The 22,627-nt window shown below is 43.9% G+C and overlaps 1 long non-coding RNA gene across 1 annotated transcript; it reads right to left on the reverse strand.

Annotated features, from left to right (window-relative positions):
* Positions 1-20,310: 20,310 nt before the first annotated feature.
* On the reverse strand, positions 20,311-21,884 carry LOC121777086. The gene is made up of 3 exons (XR_006045361.1): positions 21,749-21,884; positions 21,567-21,649; positions 20,311-20,569 (listed from the first exon to the last, which is right to left on the reverse strand). It is a non-coding gene; the product is annotated as an uncharacterized LOC121777086 (long non-coding RNA).
* Between the last annotated feature and the right edge of the window lie 743 nt (positions 21,885-22,627).

Here is a 22,627-nt window from a genome sequence, read left to right on the forward strand (position 1 = left end):
GAAAGAACTCAACCGCCGATTCTCTGATGGCCGAGTCATCCGTGAGTTCGCACCCATTAGCGTTAATCTTGTGGATACGTAGCCGAATCCTCTTCTGCTTTACCCAACTTTGGAAAAATCTAGTATTTTTATCCCCTTCTTCCAGCCAACGGAGGGCCGCCTTCTGAAGCCAAAAGTCTTCCTCCATCTTAAGAAGAAGGATGTACTCAGCAATTTGTTTGTTGACCTCCGTTCTATTCCTGGCCGAAGGGTCACCTTCAAACTCCAATTGAGCCAATGCAATGTTCTCTTCACAAGTTTTAAGGTTGGCGTGTATATTCCCAAAAACTTCTTTGTTCGACCTTTTAAACGTTTTTTTGATCCTTGCTAGCTTGATCTGGAAGTTGAGGAGGCCCTTAGCCTCCGTGGGAGCCATCCAATCTTCTTGCACCAACGCACCAAATCCCTCATGCCGAACCCACATGTTTTGGAGTCGGAACGCTTTACCACCCCCGTGGGTATTAGGCAGTCTGCATCTGAAGAAGAGAGGCCCGTGATCCGAAGCTATACGGGGGAGGTTTGTGACCCTTATTGCATCAAACATTTTGGACGTCATCTCACTAATCAGCACCCTATCCAATCTTTCCATGAGGCCGTTCTTAGCCCAGGTGAATTCAGACCCATCGTAGCCTGGGTCCGTTAGTCTGCAATCCTCAATAGCCTCGGTGAAATCAACCATTTCAGCCTGACGGTTTGTGTCGCTCCCCGTCCTATCTCGAGTGGAGAGGATTGTGTTGAAGTTCCCTCCAATAAACCACGGTATTCCTTCCGAGTCTTGGGTAATATCCCTCATCTTTTCCCAAAGGGCATACCGCTCTCCTCTCGTGCATTTGGCATACACGACCGAGATCATAATTGGGGTTGAAATCCGAGGACAGGTGAACCTCCCATGCAGCAGCTGTTCCGAGTCATCCATCACAACAAAATCCATCCCTTCCTCCACAAAAATCCAGATTTTCCCATTGATGTTCAACCCCTTGTAGGACAGCCCCAACACTTTCGAAAATTTGTCCGGGTTAGGGGGGGTAAGCGGCTCTATTATTGCAAGAAAACAAATATTATGAGATTTAATTAGTCTTTTTAGGACGTTTTGGGATGACGCGTTCGCGATTCCCCTAGCATTCCAAAATAGAAAATTTAATGACATGATTAACAAGAGGAGTTCGTACCCGGCGGGATTGACGCCCCCCCTTGGAATTCAATGATTTGAAGGTCATTCCCTCCTTGAGATGCCGTGGCCTCCAAAAGGACGGGATTGGCTCCATCATCGTTTTCATTGTGGGAAATGGTATCTTCCCAATTTTCCTCGTCTTCCATATCATTCTCCATGAAGTTCTCTTGCGCCATGAGGGAAAAATATCGATTGGTACTCATGTGACTTGATGACCCTTGTGCCTCGGTTTTCTCTAAATCGAAGGGTTTAAAATAGCCTTTCGGTTGCACTAGGTCACCCGAGGCCGGGTTCACTTCTCGCCGCGCCATATCCGCTCCTCTTGGCTTACCCCGCGCCCACTTCCAAATGATGGGAATTTAGCGAGCATCCCTTTAGGTGGATTGGCGTTTTGCTCATCATGGATGATGATCATGTCTTTACTCCCCGCACCTTGCATATCACCCAAAAAGTCCGGCCCCGACCACTCTGCCCCCAAATGCACATTGGCTTTCGGGTTCATTCGGATGTTACCTTCCTTTCCCTTGTGTTTCCCTTGTTTCCATTCCATGTTATTATCGGTTTGCCTCGGTTCAGCATTGTTCTTCTTAGCTCCTATTCCTCCATGTTGTGGCTGTTTTGGCGTTGCTACGTTGTAGTTTCGCTTCGGAGGTCGATCCGCCTTCCCGGAAGCATAACAAACTTCACTTTTGTGACCGACATGTTTCATTCTCCACAGTAGGACGGGATCTTATCCCACTTTACTTGCTGCAACAAAGGGCGCCCACAAATGTCAAGGATGATCTCGTCGTGTGGCGGCTTTGTGATGTCGATCTCAATTCATAGCCGCGCAAAGGAGAGTCTCGATTTGTTGGCCGTTGCTCTATCTACTTGGATCGGATTACCAAGGAGTTTCCCAATGGCATAGAGGGCCGATTAATCATAAAGGTGGATCGGGAGTCCAATTAGGTTGCACCATATCGCCGCAATTGGAGACTCACAATAGGCGTCAAAGTTCGGAGACCATTTGAAGACTCTCATCGGATGCCGACCAATGAACCACACCGGTGTCCCTTTGGGTCCACTAAGGAGACGAGCATAATCCGTCATGTCCTCAAATTGAACAAGAATATGTTTGGCGTTGATATATTTCCAAGTATAGCCATGGCAAAATTTAATATTGTCTATGGCCTTTTGGATTTGATAGGCAGCAGGGATTGAATGCGAGAACTTACCTTCAATAGCATGGCCGAGAGACGAGGCCAACCTTTGGATTTCTGACACGGAGAAGTAGATGGATGGCACTCCGTTTGACATGGAAGCAAAGCCGATGGCACCCGCACCATGTCGGCCATGGATTTTGGCTTGGTGGGGTTCCTCACACCCGGCTCGGTATTGCCTCCTAAGGGGTTGTTTATCGGATTACCTTTCGATTTAGCCCCACCGTTTGTGTCGGTTTGCGGTCCTTCACACGGGTCACTCTCGTCCATGGTTTCGTCGGGAGGACGCGACGTTTCCATTTCCATCTCGGTCGGCGTCGGGTCCGTCGCTTGCGTGTCCGAGGCCGAAGGCGCGGGCGTGTCTCGAGGGGGGTTGCGGATTGTCTTGGTCTTCGGCCATCCCGTTCTCTCTAGTGCCGAGTCAGTTTTGAATGATGCTCGGATTTTCCGGGTCCTTCCCATTTCGAGAGGTGGGAAATTTTCAAGGGATGGGCCATTCTCAATGAGAGGCACGCATGATTCAATATCTTTGTCTCTCCGATCTGGAAGAGGGTTGGCCTTCGTCGTGTAGACCGTGGCCGGTGGGGATCCAGCGAGGAGGGGCTGCACTGCCGTCGCATCAAGCATCTCTGCCGCGGCCAGGTCTATGATTTGGAGGATATCACTCTTTTATGTCTCCATTTGCTGCATTGGTAGAGATGAACAAGGCTCCAGATGTGACTTCCGGTTTTGGTAAGGGAAAAAAGCATTTTCTGAAAGGTGATTTGTTCCCATGCCCATTTCGGGCAAGTTGACTATCTCACTCCCCAATGTACTTTTTGGCACACATGCTACGGCCAAATCCTCTTGGGATACGCTTAGGGATCCGACATCATCTCCTCCAACGGTCGTCTCGCTCATGACGGGTCCATGGTCGGAGGGTGGCGCCACCGCCGCTGCCGGTGCATTTCCGTGAACCACCACCATCATTCGGGCTCCATCCTCGGACGTAGTGGGATACGCTTAGGCCTAGTGCTTCCTTGCTATCGATGGAGCCAGCCGACAATAGAGTTACCTTACATTTAGGGCTATCAAGGGCGGAGCTCGGGCCGGAGGTCTCGGCCTCGGAGGTCTCATCTCCTCCAAAGTCGAGCTTCTTCCTAAGTTGTTTGTCCTTCGGGAGTGGGGGAGTACGAACCTTTTCCGGCCATGACCTTTGGTGAGAGGTGCCGGCGTGCTCTTCCTAGCCATCATCCTATGCTTCTTGCTTTGCATTTTCACTTATTTGGCCGAGATCTTCGGTGTTGGGTCATCGCTTGAGTGAAAAAACATAAGTTGGTCCGGGATAGACCTAGCCTACTCGTGGTCCGGAGGGGCCGGGGTGGGGTTCAAGGGGGGAGGGGGGGTCTGGCATGGCCGTTCGAGGGTTTGACCGCAACGCCATACAAAGGTAGGGAGTCGGCGGGTTGAGGGCGGGTGGTGTGACGACCGGCGTGGAAAAGGTCTCGGCGGTTATGGGGGTGGGGAGGTGAGGCGTGGTGGTCGGCGTGAGAAGGGTCGCGGCGGGTCGTGGGTGTGTGTGGATGGACGGCGGAAAGAATCAAGTGGGGGGGGATTGCTAGAGATAAGGGAGAGCGTCTCTCTCTAGATGTGTGATGCCTTTCGGGCTTAAAAATGCTCCATCTCTGTTCTGACCTCCCCTATTTCAGCTTTCCCTGTTCCGATTTCCTCTGTTCCGGTTTCCTTTTCCAGTGAAGTTGTAGTGGACTTTTCATCTTTCTTCACACTTGGACCATCATACTCTCGCCCCGATCTCAGGGTTATCAGGCTGATGTTTGCCTTTTCTGGTGGTTTAACCGAGGCAGGAATTCTTCCTTCGTTCCCGCGCATCTCACTCAAAGACGTCGCGATCTGAGAGAGCTGTTTCGCCAACATGTCCATGGCTGCCTTCTGCTCAGTCTGCGCATCTTGAAACTTATGCACCACGTCATTGTTGATGGAGACACACCCAAGCTGATCTACAAGGATAAGAAGATGGATCCATTGATCATTCCAAGTGGGCCAATTACAAGAGCTAGAGCTAAGAAGATAAGGGAGTCCATGTTGCTTTTAGTTGTTGAAATAAAAGCCCAATTACAAGACCATTCTACATTGGGCCAAGTGGTGAATATTTTTCAAGTTTGTGGGCAGCCCAAGGCTTGAAGTTTGGAGTCACTACATATCACATTTTGGAGGCCCAAATTGATGATACATGATGCATTTTCGTCCAAATTGGAGCAGCCAAAATGAAGGGTCTATTTTAGATACATTTTACGTTAAATAAGTGACTTTAGATATCCTAGAGTTACACCAAAGGATTAGGAGTTGCTTTTCTTTTATTATGAGTCTTTTTAAGTGTCTTAAGTTGTACTAATGATGTGAGACTTTCAAGAGTCCATTCTAGCCTATAAATAGGCTTGTAAGCATGTCATTTTAGACACCATTGATCAAATACGAAATAGACTTTGTCTTGTGAGTTGAATTCTCTTTGTAGAGGTTTTCACTTGTTTGGAACTTATCAAGATACTTTGAGCAAGTTCTTGTGGCGTTCAACCATACCGAGGTTCTTGGCTGATCATATAGCCATCGGGTCGAGGTTTTCTAAGCTCTGAAAGTGGATCAAACCAGATTATCAATCAAGGGAGTCCGCTGCCAAACCTTATACGTGGGGTTCTTGGATCAATATATCTAACGGGTCCTTCGTCGTATCCCAATCCATATCAATTGTTGGACTGCATATTGTTCTGGATGTGTTGCTACGAGTTTACCAGGTCACTCACCAACTCGTCAATGCTTTTCGGCTGTCTGGAACTCTGTTGGTTGGTGTTTGGCCCTTGAGGGTGGGTTGAGCCTTGTCCCTGATTCGGCCGGAAGTTCACTGGACCTCATGTGCTGTGATTTTGCTGACTCTGCCCTTGTTGACCTTGATGGTTCGGCTGAGAATTCTGAGTGTTGCCTTGGTAATTCCTCTGATGTGGTGGCACATATGAACTCGCTGGATTATTCTGATTCCTGTTCGCCCAGTTGGGATGGTCATTTTGCTGCCAATTCCCTAATTGTTCCCCTCCTGATTTCTGTTCACCCAGTTCGGTTATCGCTCCTGAGGGTTTGAGTAGTTGTTGCTCTGTTGTTGGGGTGGCAGATTCGGATCATTGTCAGACCATCTAAAGTTTGGGTGATTGATAAGGCTAATTTGATGCATTAGTTAAAGGGTGGAATTCACGCATTTACGGGGTCAAACGCATTTTTTAAGCCAGGTGTGTAGAAGGTTTCGCCAGGTCCAGGAAGAAAAGAGGACAATTGCATGGCGGAAGGAAATTGGTGATAAAGTGAGCGGTATGAAGGAAAAATGACCTGACGGAGGAGATCGCTAAGCTAAAGGGCAGAATTGAGATTTCTGCGAAGGCTTCTAGAAGATCACCTCCGCACCTATAAAAACTAAAAAAAAACTTTTGCTTTCGGCTCTGAGCTCACTTATACACTTCTACACACTTGAGAATTCTGGGAATAGGCACGGGTTTCGGGTTTTACTTTCCGTTAGTTGTTGTGTAACACCGTCCTCACGTGGGGCAAAGATACAATTTATTGTTTTGATTTCATTTTGCTACTGTGAATTTCACCGAGCTTTGCTGTTCGAAGCTCGGCTCTGTTTTCCGTCGAACTATCGTGATCTATGAAATTCCTATTTTCTGCTTTGATGCTGTTGATTTCATGGCATGGATGGTATTTTTTTGAGTTTCTTGTTGTTTACTGATATGGATATATTTCGCGCTGATCTGTAGAGTCGGAGTAGAGCAGTGGTTAGTTGTTGTGATCGGAACAGATTAGTCAAATCGGAGTTTATGGAGTTGATTTTATTTGTGGTTGGGTTCGGATTGCTTGCATCCGGAGTGGATTAAGCATCCGACAGGTGGGTCTGAAACAGGGTTGATCGTAGTTGATGTCTCGTTTCCGTGTTTTTATTTCCCTTCGTCTATTAAATGTAGATCTATTTTATTTCCGGCTAATCGCAAGTTTCTGACGTCCGAACTTTTACATTCTATTCGAATCTGAATATTTACTCAGATAATGAGATGTACGTTGTTGTTATCTGCAGCTTTATTTCTGTACTTGCTGTTTCTGGAAGATGGTCCCCACTGCACGTTGCTTTCTGTTTAGCTAAATTAGGTAGCCGTTTACTAGGTCCAGGAAGTTCGTTTGAGTTATTGCTGTTTAAATGATAATTCGTGTCTGCATGATGTTTTCAATTTCCTAGGTCTAGTGTTAGATTTTATCCCTAGGTCTAGTAATAGTTGCCTCAACCCAAATTTGCGTGGCAGCAGCCATTCACCTTTCCAGAGTCTTTTGAATGTATTCTTACGCGTCCATCTTCGTGGGATCGATCCCTACTTCCCTGTACTAATTCATAGTATAATGGGTTGAGGGTTTTTGAACGCGGAATTAGTGTGTCCGATGACCGAGACTTCCATAATCCTCTGAGTTCCTATACCTTGTGATCTAGCGGATTCTCTGGATCTGAGAGCTTGACCTAGCACAAAAGCACACACTGTTTCCCTAGGCAGTTTCAAATGACACCGTTGCTGGGGATGGATGGCGTAATTTACGAGTGTGTTTAGAAGATTTTGGCGTACATATTTTTGACTTTTTTTTCCTTTTTCTTTATTTTCAGTTTATGAGCAAGGGCTCACGGTTTGGACACTGGGGTAACTCATCTGGGTGGAGGAACGATCGGTTTACTTGGCAGGTCAGAGAGACAGCATCTACGGTCACCACCAGATCGGGATTATCTACAGGAGATCCATTTCCGTTTGGTTCAGAAAGTGACGAGGATTGGAGTTCGTCACGAAGGGAAGATCCCACGTCGTCTTCAGAAACAAAAACAGAGGAGGCTAGGATCAGAGACATGGCACACATAGTCGATCCAGATCTGGAGATCGGTTCACTCACTGCCCATCTAGATGGTGAGCCAGCCCAGGCTATAGTTATGAATCCACGTCAGAGGGCCATCGATATTAAAACAAATGTGCTAGGCATTCTACCGACGTTCTCCGGGCGTAGGAACGAGTGTCCATATGAGTTTTTAAATGTGTTTAGCAAGCTGTGCAGTATTCAGAAAAGGACCAACGACACGACAGAAGAGGATTACCGCCTACGTGCAATTCCGTTCGCCTTGAAGGGAGAGGCTAATACATGGCTGTTGAGACTGCCTCAAGATTCCATCCGTACGTAAACTCAATCCAGAGTAATTGCGTTGTCTGGCCAACACTTCAGCTTAGAGTGAGAAGCTCCTCCTTCTCTCTAAAAACCCCACCTTATTGTCTCACCGGAATTCGCCCTGCCACCCACCATCTTCTCCCTCCACCCACTCTCCCCCGCCACCCTCCTCCTCCCCCCGTCGCCTCTCACTTCCCTTCACAACCTCCACCGGTCCAAGGAGCCCCATCTTGAGTGAGAAGGTGGAGGTTGCGCCCTCGCTCGACGATGTCGGTTCTGCCGTCGAGGAATCCACCCGACCCCGAGGAGGCTCGAACGCTCTCGGATCACCAAATGGTTTTAATTCCTCCGGGAAGAGCTCGCCAACAAAACTAGCCATGCATAATGAAGGTAAAAGCCTTGAAAGCCAAGCTCAAGCTTCTGAAGAGTACTCCGGCTCCTCCTTTGAAAGGTCATGGGCGTAAACGCCTTGATATCTCCCCTCTCTCGGAGGACTAGCCTCTTCGCAAAAAGCTCTCGTTCGGAGGGGGAGATAGCCCCACCGCCGGAAGCCCCACGTGCAAATCGGCCATACCTTCGGCAAGCTTCACTCATGTTGAAGAGGAGAATCCAGCGTTGGAAGCTTCCGGCTCACTACACACCTTGGAGGATGACGAAATGAGCCATAATGTACCCGCCGGCACCAACTCCGTCGCCGTAATCCCGACCGCCGACCCTGTGACCGGTGACGACGCCGGATCCGTTGATGAAGAAAAGGACACCACCCTACACAAGGATTGAGCGTTGGTTGTTGGTCCTAACATGGGACAAGTGTTCTTGGAGAGTGTGGGAGTCAACTTTCCTAAAATGGTAGAAACAACAAATCCACTTTTTGAAAGCTCCTTGGCGCCATTCCACCCCGGACCCTTACGTGATGCCCTAGCCGTTACACCCCCAATGCATCCAATATTGAACCCCATTTTGCAGCTAGCATCCCTAGAGTCGGCCGAGATGCTCGATACTATGGCGGCGCAACCTTTACTCGCCGGCAAACATCCGATGGACGAACAACCAAAGAACAACCACCTCCTTCAACTCCCTTGGACGACCGATGCACCAACAGCACCTCCTATGGTTGACAATGGCCCATCCTTAGCCGACTTCCCCACTCTAGAGCGTGGTCGTACTTGGAAAATTCGGGAATCCTTCGAGAATGGTCTGGTGCGCACTAACCCGAGAGCAAGGCCACAAGCCAGCCGTAACGAGCAAGGTGTTGTGCCTACGAACCCGCCATTGTTGATCGGCTCTAACCATGCTAAGGACGGTGAGGGTGGGCCGTGAGACGTTGATGTGCCGATGGCCGAGGCAAGCTCGGACCCGAGGGACAAAGGGCGCTAGAGGGCCGAGTCATCCGGCACGATAACCGGGGATAAACAAGAGGGCTCGCCTAGCAACGTTAGGCTCGGCGGGACCGAAGCCGCTGAGGGGCACACGACCAACCCAAGGTCCATGGCGGATATGGTTCGGGAAGGTCCGAGCTCCCAGGGTCACCAAGCCTTTGTCTCGGAAAATATTCTAAATATTGGCTATGCTACCACATCAAATGGGCTCCCGGTGATTTATTTCTCATCATCGGAGACACAAAAATTGGCAACGAGTCTCGGCCATGCTATCGTCGGTAAGTTCTCCCATTCTATTCCGGCTTCGCACCAAATACAAAAAGCACTTGATAATATCAAATTTAGTCAAGGCTTTACATGGAAGTATATTAATGCAAAACATGTTCTTGTTCAATTTGAGGATATTGCGGACTATGCTAGGCTGCTTGGTGGCCCCAAGGGGACCCCGGTGTGGTATGTTGATCGACATCCTATGCGAGTCTTCAAATGGGCGCTGGATTTTGATGCATATTGTGAATCCCCGATAGCGGCAATTTGGTGTAACCTAATTGGCCTCCCCATCCACCTGTTTGACCAATCGGCCCTTCTTGCCATCGGAAAACTCCTTGGGACCCCTATCCAAGTGGATCGAGCTACAGCCAACAAGACACGGTTATCCTTTGCCCGAATTTGCATCGAGATCGACATAACGAGGCCACCACCCGAGGAGATCATCCTTGACATTTGTGGGCGTGAAACTGTGCAACAAGTGAGGTGGGATAAGATCCTGGCATATTGTAGCGAGTGTAGGCACGTGGGGCATAAAAGTGAGGCTTGTTTTGCGGCGGGTAAAGCGGTCCGACCCCCGAAGAGGAACTACAATATTACCACGCCGAGACAACCACACCAAGGGGCACAAGGTTCGAAGGGAGGATATGACCAACCGAAGGAAAACTTGAACAGCAAGGAGGGGAAACAACATTGGAGACACAAAGAAACGGGAGCTCAACCGATCATAACAACAAGCAATAGAGATACGAATGATGGAGTTTGGCAAGGACCGGATGTCATGGGCGCTTTGCATGAGGATGGCCCCGTGGATTTGGCCCTTCGAGCCGACGAGGGTGACAAGAGCTGGAGTGCAACCCATTCGCATTGTAGGGGCTCAGCTTTCACACCCTTTCATCATGGGAAAGGCCGAGGGAACAAGGCGAAAGGAGATACAAGTAACTACCGGGTCACACCCTCGTCCAGGGTTGGAGGACCGGGCGACAAAGACTCAGCCTCGGGTGATCTAGTGTGGCCGAAAGGCTCGTTCAAACCTTTCAATCTAAAAAGGTCCGAAGCACAAGAGGTGAAGAACCACATGAGCACCAATCGATATTTCTCCCTAATGGAGCGGGAGAATTTCGTGGATAATGACTTGGAAGACACAGATGAAGGGGAGGAGAACTTTCCTCTCAAGGATGACGAAGGTGGAAACACTCCCATGCTTATGGAGGTGAAGACATGCCAAGAGAGGAATGACCTTCAAATCATTGAATTTCAAGGGGGGCCTTCACACCCGCCAGGTACGGACTCCTTTTGTTAATCATGTCAATACATCTTCTGTTTTGGAACGTTAGGGGGATCGCGAACGCGTCAACCCAAAACGTCCTAAAAAGACTAATTAAATCTCATAATATTTGCTTTCTTGCAATAATGGAGCTGCTTACAACCCCTAACCCGGACAAATTCTCAAAGAAATTGGGGCTGATCTACAAGGGGTCAAATATCAACGGGAATATTTGAATTTTTGTAGAGGAATGAGCTAACTTCGAAGTTGGGGATGACTCGGAATAGTTGCTCCATGGGCGGCTCACTTGCCTGCGGCTACCAACACCTGTATATGCTAAGTGTACGAGAGGGAAGCGGCTTGCACTGTGGGACAAGATGAGAGACGTCACCCAAATGTCGGAAGGGACGCCTTGGTTCATTGGAGGGGACTTCAACACCATCCTCTCCACTCGCGATAGGACGGGAAGTGACACCAATCGGCAAGTGGAGATGGTTGACTTCACCGAGGCAATAGAGGATTGCCGATTGTTGGACCCAGGCTTTGATGGCTCGGACTACACCTGGGCAAAGAATGGCCTCATGGAAAGATTAGATAGAGTGCTGGTTAGCGAAATGTCAACCCAGCTTTTTGACGCAATTAGAGTCACTAATCTTCCCCGGGTAGCCTCGGATCATGGGCCAATACTCGTCCGGTACAGAATGCCGAACAACCTGGGGGTGGAAGAGCGTTCCGGTTCCAAAACATGTGGGTGAGGCATGAGGGGTTTGCTGATTTGGTGCGAGGAGATTGGATGGCTCACACGGAGGCAACAGGCCTACTCAACTTGAAGATCAAGTTAGCAAGGATTAAACAGACATTCAAATGGTGGAACAAAGAGGTTTTCGGGAATATCCACGCCAACCTCAAAGCCTGTGAAGAGAATATTGCCGTGGCTCAATCTAAGTTCGACGAAGATCCGACATGTTCATCGTTGGACCCCTGACGCACGCAGCGTCTCAGACAACCACGCACATCGCGGTTCAGCGCCTGGGCACGTGGTCTCGGCCAGCTTTTCGCGTGAACGTGTGCTGCTCTCGTTCCTGTTGGGGATATCGCAGGGGAAATTGTAAATTAAATAAATCCATAAAAGAATCAATTTAGGAGAATATGTTGATCGATTCAATTTCATGCTTGAACATATAGAGACATATTATTGCGCAATTAATCACATAATTTAGAATTAAATTATGACGTTGAATACTTACAATTATTATTCTCCAAAGAATCGAAGTGGCTTGCTACTTCTCCACGTATAGATCTTGTAGCTTGATTGTGATTGCAAGACCAAGGATCTTCTAACCTATGACCCAACTCTAGATCTAAATTCCTTGCGGGAGGAATCTCTTAGAAATAATAAAGATCTTGAAGGAGAAGACAAGAAGGACAAGAACACACAAAAGAGGAATTTTGAATTCCTCTATGAGAGAGAGGGCCGAAAATTCCAAGTGGGGAGGCTAGGGTGTCACTTCATATGTTGTGTGTATTTGTCACACCTCCTTCATCCCTATTTATAGAGTTTGTGATGAGCTAGGTTAGGGATCTATGGGGCTTAGATTGAGCTTCTCCTATTGGACCTTCTTTACTAACTAAATTATAACTCATAATTCAATATGAAGCCAATGGAATATTTCTTGTGTCACTATCGAAGAAATACTGACCGTCCATCCAATCCGAGATTACAAGCAATCCGGGTTAACCTCTTTAATATATTATTTCTCGTGTTTAAGACATTCTATATCCACTAATTAATTTGTAGTCGGCTACGGACTTTAAATTAATTAATATTTTTTATTTCCAAGAGTGTCTAGTACGAGACGTATATTAATATATACTTTGCTTTTCTATTATTCTTGGATTAAATCCAAATCGGTCGGGTTTCCGAACAATAGAACATCTCTCGAACACTTCTTGGGGATATAGTCAAACCGCGCAGGCACACGATTCAATGAAATAATAAAACTGACACCGTACTAGTTAATAATTACTACTACCCAAGATATTATGAATATTGGGTTACGAAAAATCCGCACCTACTGATAAGTCAAAGCAGCGTATGATTAAATAACGTGTGTCCTATATTATTACAAAGATTAAGAATTATTAAATCTCCAAGACATCGTCTTTCAGTAGATAGCAATAAAGACGTGTCTATACTTTAGATCCTTTCAATGCTATACCACATCAGTGTCACTAGTCATTCTCAAGGTAAAGAAGACTTTCGGATGGACATTGCAACCTTTCGCGATAGGTAGCCAAAGCCTATCTTAGTTGTGAAAAAGTTTTACTTCTACAAGGTTCTGGATGGGTCACCTACGGTGATGACCTGTTCCACGAACCAACCGTCAATGTAGAAGACTTAGACTGATTTTACTTTCCGGCGTTTTAATTATATAATTAAAGACGATCAATACCCATTAAAGTAAAATACACAGCATGAAGAAAACATTTATTATTCTCATTAAATGAGGAGAGTTTACAATATACAAACAATTTATCAAATTCATAATAAACTCGAAAAATGCTCTTTAGTATATATGTTCCAACAGTTCCTACGTCGCGTCCCCTGGCCCAGCGCCCCGGCTCGTCGGGTGTCGACAGCTCTCGGCCAGCTGTCGTGTGCCCGTCTCTGCCAGGCGCGCGTCACCCGCTCCGACTGACTCAGCCAGCGTCGTGCCACGAGGCGCGTCGCTCTCGGCCAACGCGTGGTGCAGACGACCAAGACCTTCCGCTTAGGGTCCGGGCTCGGTGTCTCGGCGAGTTCTCAGTCAAACTCCCATGCCACGCCAGCTCCCTCCGTCGACCTTGGTGCGGCTGTCGGCTAGGGTATCTCGGTCTCGGACGGCGGCGTGCACGAGCCCACACTCTTCTGCGCGTCACCCCGTGATCAAGCACCGCCGGATCGCACGTCTCGCGTGATCGAACAATTCAAGTTCTTTGATTCGATAGTTCTTGAGTTCATCATGCATAAAATAATAACAACTAAATACAAGAACATGCTTCGCGATCAAATAACATATGCATACATGAATTTCATGAAATTTTAATCCAAATAATCAGAGCCAAAGACTGGCTCTGATACCAATTGAAGGGGTTGGCAGTGGAAGCGCATCATAAATCAATTACATAATAATTCTGATCTATTCAGCAGATTATTTAGACAAATTCTATTTGCACAATTGTCACATGTATCATGCTCATAACTTGAATTAAATCATGCTTTAAGCGTAATTGAAACCTAAAACATGTTTTTCTACGGATTAGCCATTTTACCTTGGTGATTCTCTAAAGAATCGAAAATAGCTCGCGCCTTCTCCTCGTGAAGATGTTGAGTACTACACCACGGATCTTCTGATTAGTTTCCGAACTGTATGCTGATATCAGTGTGGGCTGATGTCACCGCGATACTAGGACTTAAATAAAGAAGACAAAAATCTCTCGTGACATAGGAGAGAAAAATCGTCCCCTATTGGAAATAGGAGGGGGACGAAAAGTTTTGAGAAAATAATTAAGTATTTTCTGTCTCCTTCATTCTCCTATTTATATTAAGTTAGATATTGGGCTCAGTCAGGTATCTATGGAAGGTTTTGGATATGGCCTTCCCCAAATAGCTTTTTAGTAATTAAATTGAACTCACAATTTAATACAAGCTTATATTGGAATATTATTAGCAGTCACTACAGAAATAATATTGCACTACCCATCCAAATCCAAAATTACAAGTAATCTTTTGTCGTTCATTTTTCGCACTTAAGATAGAAATGTCCATTAATTAATTAGTGTCTGTTATGGACTTAACTAATTAACATCTTATTAATTCCAAGAGTAGACTTAGCAAGAAACGTTTATTTGTTATTTATAGAATAATCAAACTCCAACTAGCTAGGTTCTTAATAATAAAGCCTTATTTCTAGCTCCTCTTGAGGACATTATCAAACGAGACTCACCTCGCGCATGATTCAATATAATAGCAATCCTAGCAGCGCTAGATATAAATCACCACTACCCAATATACCAGGATTATTGGGTTGTGAAAAACCCACACCATTTGATAAGTCAAATTTGTGCATAATCAATACCGTATGCCCACTGCTAACGTACATTGATTAAGAAATAAATAATTATCAAGACATCGTCTTTAAGTAGATAGCATAAACACTTGTCTCGCTGTTAGATCCAATTCATTGCTCTACCATACCAATGTCATCTTATTTCAGTAAGGCTTAGAAATATGCTGACTGACATTGAAACATTTCACAATAGGTAGTTTAGGCCTATCTAGGTTGTGAAATTCTTGTTTTTCTTTATTCAGAACTGACCGTGTTACCTTAAAGTGGACGACACCCATAACCGGTTTACTAAAACAAAGACTTAGACTTTGTTAAGTTTCATATACATTTAAATATGCAATAAACATCTATTAAATGTAAAACATAACAACATTATGATAAAAATAATTTGTTTCATTCCTTGGAAAATAAAATAAGAGTTTTACAATATTCAATCACTCGAAAGGTTATTTCTAGTATACAAACTCTAACAATCAACACCCTAAACTTTGCATACTCATTATTTAAAAAGGAAATTTGGTATTACTAATAGGTTTATAATTAAAAAAACTAAAAATCACTTCAAATTAGACTTAAATCATTTTATTTTATTTTTGTCTTAAAGTATAAATAATAAGCTTAACAGCTTCACAAATGGAAAAAGAAGGATGCCTAGAACTTGTGAAGATATGCAGATAAGTACATAAACTTGAATGATAAAACTGTTCCTATGCCACACACTTAAGTATTACAGATGTCTTTAACTTCTATATTGCTTGAAAACGGAATTCATCACCTATAAGATACTACTATTTGGCTTTAACACATAATCTGAAAACCTGATGTGGACTAAATTGTCATAAGTCAAATTTGGATAAAATAAAGTGGATTAGGTGTCTAATACCAGAACTCTAAGGGCGCGTTTGATTGCCTGGAGAGGGCAAGATGAGATAGGGTAGTCATATCGGGTTTTGTAAGATATGGCTGATAGTTCATAAGATAGCTTATCTCATTCTGGCGTTTGGTTGCCCTGAGATAATGTATAAGATAGCTTACACTGTTTTTGTTTTGCTATATGGAAACTATTGATAAGGAGCCCGATTGTCATCTTTGCCCTCAATACAATTTCATATTTCCAAGTTGGTCCTCCAAGCCCTAATTCATCCATACCAAAATCAGAAGAGGCTGCCTAAATTATATTCGCGCGGCATTCAATTCCATTTTACTCCCGAAGCAGAAAAGCTAGTTGCTGTAAAACAAGGCCAGCTCGACGAACTCCATTCCCAAACGTGCCTGCGCCACCGCCGGGTATGCAGCTATTTACAACACCACTGTGACAAGCCATGTTATTCGATGTTTGTTGTCGGTGATTGCTTTGTGTTTTTCGATTGATTTGCTGATAGATTCAACATAAATCTCCTATACCTCAGACCCAAAAGTCAACTAAAATGGAATCATCATTTTTTAGGTTTATTGCTCTCACAATTAAAATTTCATTTTTGAGGTTTATTGCTCTATGTTCTGCGCGACATAACTAGTCCGTTTGGGAATCATCCTTTTTACATGATTAGCCTATTATACTGTAATTGCCTGGGTTGATAGGGTTTCTAATGAATTATCAATGCCGAGTTCATGTACAACTTGATTGATATGGACTCACAACACATCGAAGGTAGCGACGACGATGGAATCCCAGAGGGTAATAGTCTGTTAGGTTTTCATAGTTGCTATTCTATTGGAAATCAGAATTATATCCGGCATTCAGTTATATTGTGTGTTTTCCGATGTTAGGTAGCAAGGATTTGGCCCCAAACAGGAACGCGAAATCTGACAGGTCGAGACGTATTTGGTCGGTTCGTGAGGAAGATATCCTAATGGCAACTTTAAAGGAGTTGGCAGCTAACGGATGGAAGTCCGACAATGGGTTTCGCAATGGTTACCTTGTTCGGGCGCGGGAGGCGATAAAGAATGAATTTCCAAAGACCGATATACTGCCACACCCCGCATATCAACTCAAAAATAACTACTTGGAAGAGGAACTACGGATCACTTAAGATGATGCTTAACTACAACGGCATTGGCTTCAATTCGGATGGTACCTACCGAATTGAATGTGATGACGAGCTATGGGCGCTATTTTGTAAGGTATGTATTATGTTAATCGAAACCATGTTGCAAACTGAAATTTTGCGAGATGCACTTTACTAGTTGATGATATAAGTTACAACATGACTTTATTTATAACCATCATTGAGTTAGTTCCATTTATATAAGCGTGTCTAATTGTTAATATTTGTTGTGTGATTGTTTACGTCCAGAAAGACAGACATGCCAAGTATATGCGGAACAAATCGTGGCCTTAATACGAAGATTGGAAGGACGTTTTTGGAAACGACCGTGCTGATGGTGAGAAGCGTATAGACATTGGTGCTGCTGCGGGGACCATATACGGGAATAAAGATGAAGCTCCAGCCGCAGATGAGACATCCACCCACATGAGTTTACAAGATCTATTTCCTGACATGATCTTCCCGGAAGGGGTCCTGCCTGAGATGATTGATGAGAGCCAATCCGCCACCGAAGGTGGAGGGCCTGGATCTGCTGTTGATGTTGGTGTGGGTGCAGGAGGAGAGGCAGTAGGGGGGACAGGAACCACGATAGGGGCTGCTTCTGGATCAGGTTCTATGGGAGGAAAAAAAGTTTCCAAGAAGGTGCTCAAGAAGCAATGGGTCAGATTCACACAGACACAAATGAACGTTTGAAAGAGATTTCGAATAGGATTGGTTATGAGTTCGATCTGAGCAACAAGAGGTCTGAGGTCTTTGATCAACTGAAAGGTATTCCACGCTTATCTCTCAAGCTACAGTTCTATATTTCAAAGAAACTTGTTAAAGAACCCGAACTCTTTGATCTGTTTCGGGGCTTGCCCGAAACTGCTCGTGCAGCCTTTGTGTTTGATCTCTTGGAAGCCGACGAAAAGTCGTAAGCATTAACGGCATGCCGATGTGATTTGTGGTCTTTTATGAAAAGTTTCATTTTGCTAATTACTACCTCATTCTGTTTGAAATGAGAGAACTATGTAGTAATGTTATTTTGAAACCAGTTGGCGATGCATTTATAGTTCTACTAAATCTATTCTTAACAACATACCTCTATATTTACATGCTTTCTATGGTAATACTTAAAATGCTTTTTACCATTTTTTATAGTGTTCTCTAATTTAAATAAGTTTGATGGTAATACCGATTATTTAGGGAACTGATTAGGAAGATTTAATCGACGTTAGTGGTGCATTATGAATCGGTCAAAGATTTAAGAATAAATGCTATTTTTTTGGAATTAAAATCAACGTAAATACAACGCATATACTGCCAAAATCAACCGCTTCAATCTCATTGAATGATTCTCTGAAACAGCTAAATTTCAGCAGACTATGGCGTATGGTGTTCACCAACTCAGCCTCTGCATTAATAAGACTGATATCTAACCCATTTGTCTAGTTAAAGATGATGGTAGCCTTGTTGCAGTGTTATGGCTAATCAAATCTTATCAGATACACAGTAACGAATATGGTAGAAAGGTGTTATATAGGCCTTACCAAATCGAAACACCACATCTTCTATTCAGAGTGCTTTCATTGATGGCCAACAACGGAGCCATGGAGTACTTACGACTGCCTTCATTCATGAAGAAGTTTTCTGAAGCTACTAGTTTGAATGAGTTGGTAATGTTTTTGGTGGTGTTCTGTTTTGTGCTTTATGCCTCGACTGGTTTGAGCCTAACATAAGTGCTTGTTCATTATATTTGTAGCGCATTCCACCAGAATTTGTGGCTCTTCATGGTGCTAATCTCCCTTTCGACTGCCGCCTAATCACGCTGCTAGGAAGGAGGAGTTTCCCAGTTCGTATGTTGAATATTGCGAGTGGTTGCCATTTCCACGCTGGCTGGTCCGACTTTCGGGTCACCAATTGTTCACGATGATGTGCTTACTTTCACTATGGTCGACGCGGGGGTATTTCTTGTGAAGCGCTATAACCCAAGAACTGGATGCCCTCCTCTCGGTGATCTACAAGGTGCGTTATAGAAACGGTTAAAGTTAGTTACTAGGTCGTCGTTGCCTCTGACTTTCCATTTTTTCTCATTTAAATTATGCGAAGCCACTGGATATGGAGACTCCGACCACAGTGATGCCCCAGATGTGGATACATCAGACGACTATGTGCCAATGCAATCAGAGGGTTCCTTCTCATCGGACGGTGACGACTATGCTTCGGACGCAGGGGTGTTAGATGACGATGTCTGCCCGACCTTCACCGTTAATCTTGATGCGTCGAACATCAACTGCACGCTGGAGATTCCAATGGTTTTTTGGCACCGCCACATTCGAATGATTTCCCTTCAAGACCCGATCTACTTCAATGTAAACGGAGACAGTTGGTACATCATTCTCGACCACAACGAAACCAAGATCTGGGTGAAACGCGGCTGGAGACGTTTCAAGGAACGTAACAATCTAGTGGTTGGTGTGCGCTGCCACTTCAAACTCATTGATCAGAATGATGTTCAGTTTTATGTGTGGTTTGATTGGCCTTGAGAGGTTCCTTTGATTGCCTAGGAATTGAAGCACCTATCTAATTTGATTATGTGTTGTGCTATGTATGATGCAGCGTGTAGTGTAGGTGATTATAGTTCACCCAATTTTCTTAATCGGCTTGTTATTTTGAATCCCAATTTTCATATTACACAAATGAAGTTAGCTCCATTTGATCCACATTATGCAAACAATCCTAAACATGAATTCACTGAAATCAATAGGTTGGTGGTTATTTATGAGCTGGTTTGAAGCTCACAAAACATGATAAATTACTCAAATTAAACGGTTCTCCTTTATACATCTCAATAAGAAATCACAGCCTCCAACCAATTTAATTATACAACAAACTCCATCAGAAAGTGAAATATAAAAAAATGAAGTCTCTGCATTCTGGAGTATAATGCCATACAGCTTGAATAAGGTGAAAATAAGTCCTGAATAATAAAAAATACAAAAAAGTAGCTTGAATTAACACAACAGAACCAACACTGAAAAGATTAATGTGTCCATATTAATAAATATCACAAAGCTTAACATAGGCACTCAAACTTGGCCATTATTTCTGGCGCCCCACATTTCCCTTGCAAGATCATCCCTTTTTTGGGTCCATAATGCCGATGGTTCCACGCTACTGATATTATCACCACATAACAAAGGATCGTTGGCAGTTTCATCATCAATATCAGCCTCATTAACCAGCTCAGCCTCGACGGGATCAACTACCATTTGGCTTCGTATATAATTGTGTAGAAGAAAGCATGCGATTATGAGCCCAGTTTGAACATCTATCAGATAAAAGCTTGCTGACCTGAGGATTCCCCATCGCATCTTCAGCACTGCGAATGATCTTTCGATGACATTCCTCGCCTTGGAGTGTCTAAGGTTGAAGAGCTCTTCCGGTGTTTGGGGTGCTTGCTTTCTGACCCCCCATTCCTTAAGATGGTAGCGGACACCTTTGTACGGTTTCAAGAAACCTTCAGCATTTGGGTATGCACTATCACAGAGATAGTAGCATCCTGAAAATGCAACACATGTAGATGCAGTAAGTAAAGGGGTGTAACAAGTTGGAACTATGATGAATTTATTATAAAAGTGTGTAAACAACACCTTTGGGTACTTTCAGACCTAAGGGTCTGCTGATAGCATCCCTTAAAATCCTTGAATCGGCTGTCGAGCCTTCCCAGCCAGGAAGGAGGTAAGTGAATCTGAGCTGGGGGTCACACACGGCTAGTGTATTGGTGGTGATGTGACCTCTTCGATTACGGTACCGGGGAACGTCACCAATTGGGACACGAACATTGATGTAAGTACCATCTAAAGCACCTAAGCAACCCTGCAAGCACAATACAAACCACATTCACCATCCGGATATCCAAGATTTATGTAAGCATTTCAATGTTAATGTACCTTGAACCATTTCCATCTACGATCAGTGCAAGCCTCATCTATTGGGAAGGGCTTCACCAAAAAAAGGTTGTGCAGCGTGAGAACTCCGCGGAGTACAATGTGTATATATTTGGAGACGGTTTGAGATGATCGCATGAAATTGTGACCAACTATGTGGGATTTTTTGTGATGAGCTAGCACACACAGGAACATAGCCACTTGTTCTTCAACAGTCACTTATTTCTGGTCTATTAGGCCTACCCGGTCACGGAGAATACGGCAAAGACGCCCAAAAGTATTCCTATCCATTCTTAAATTATCCACACAAGCTCTATCTGTCACACGCACAAGTCTATCTAGATGACGCACATGATCCGGGATAGAATCTAGAACCACAGACTGACCTACCCGATCCCACCGTTTACGCTTGCGATTTTGTGGGAAAATTAATGTGATCATCAAAGACATGCGAAGCATGTTAATTTGGTGGTTCCTTATAATCTCTTCTATCACAATCAGCACGGTGGCCAGGTCAGTCTGTGGACATGCAAACAATTGCACAACTGAATGATTGGGAGGGAAACAAAATCTTGTTCAAATGATAAAACACAAAAAGGGACTTCAACTAGAAACCAACAACGAAGGTGTTGTTCACCACTAGTATTACAGGCCAAGTAAATTGAAAATGAATATAAAGAAAACAATACAATGACTTCAAAGAAAGCCCCAAGATTGATGCAGCGAAAACTAGTACAATGTAAAGGGGAGAATAAATTATGTAGCGCTCAAAGTTCAGCCTAACATAAATTGGAGAATAAACACAAAATATTCCAAACGAACCCAAGACACAGCAACTTAAATCGCTAAATGCAATTGTGCAATGCTTATGTTAAATTTAAACATTCAAATCGATTGACATTTGGTCCCAGTAAAAAATTTCATACCTTTCGGGAATCCTCTGCGTTACCCATTGAAAACCGACGCCGATCGCATATGCCCAAATTTATATTGCCCAGATATGAAGCCGCTGCGACAATTCAATCTATTAAATACCATCAACCCAAACAAACAATTGAGAGTAAAATTATGCAATTCATCGAAGAATTATTCGAAATAAAGTGCTTACATCTGAAAACTGAAGGCGAATGAAGGCGCAGGTGACCAATCGAAATAAAATTGTCGGCTTACAAGTTCCTCATTTGAGCTGAAGCAGATTTAGCCCCAAATTGATTTAGAAATAAAGGGTCTTTTTGGCAATCACACAACTCTCATTCAAATTTTCACAATCGGGATCCAAGGCATACAACCGTATCGGAGGTGAAAACCTAGACAGCCATATACACAGAAACGTGGGTGGTATCTTAATTACAACCGGGTTGGTGGTTGTATACCGGGTATTTGGGTAAGCCTATCAGGGCAATCAAAGACTATGCACGCCCTAGATAAGAGGGCTTATCTGACCCTATCTGGGCAATCAAACGAGTCGTACATGTACTGTTATCTCATATTTAACTTTTAAAACTGAATATAAACCAAGAAGGTATTTCAGTTAATCCAACAATTGAGTAACCTAAAAAATTCAATCTTAAAATATACATGATTTTACTTAGTGTGGTGATTATATACCTGTCTATCAGAGATTATCCATTTTATATAGACTTTAAACTATGAGAACTAATTGGACATAAAGAAATAAAAAACACTTAAATTTTAGATAGAGAATAATTACTTAAATCTGGATTCCACCCATTTTCTAATTGATTTAGATGCTTTCTTTTGAGACGAAAAAAGTAAAGATAGTTAAGTACATATAGTGAGTGATTTAAAATTAAAATTTAATAGTAGTTTTTATCATAATAAATACTTGTTTCATTGTTTGAAAATCTTTACGGGAGAATAAATAAAAATTAAATAACTACAGTTAGTAGCTGAAATAAATACAAAACTGGTGCCACTAAATACATAATTATTGAGGTAATAAACTTAACTTAAAAACTGCATAATC

This window comes from Salvia splendens, chromosome 18 (genome assembly GCF_004379255.2).
Source record: "Salvia splendens isolate huo1 chromosome 18, SspV2, whole genome shotgun sequence".
NCBI lineage: Eukaryota > Viridiplantae > Streptophyta > Magnoliopsida > Lamiales > Lamiaceae > Salvia > Salvia splendens.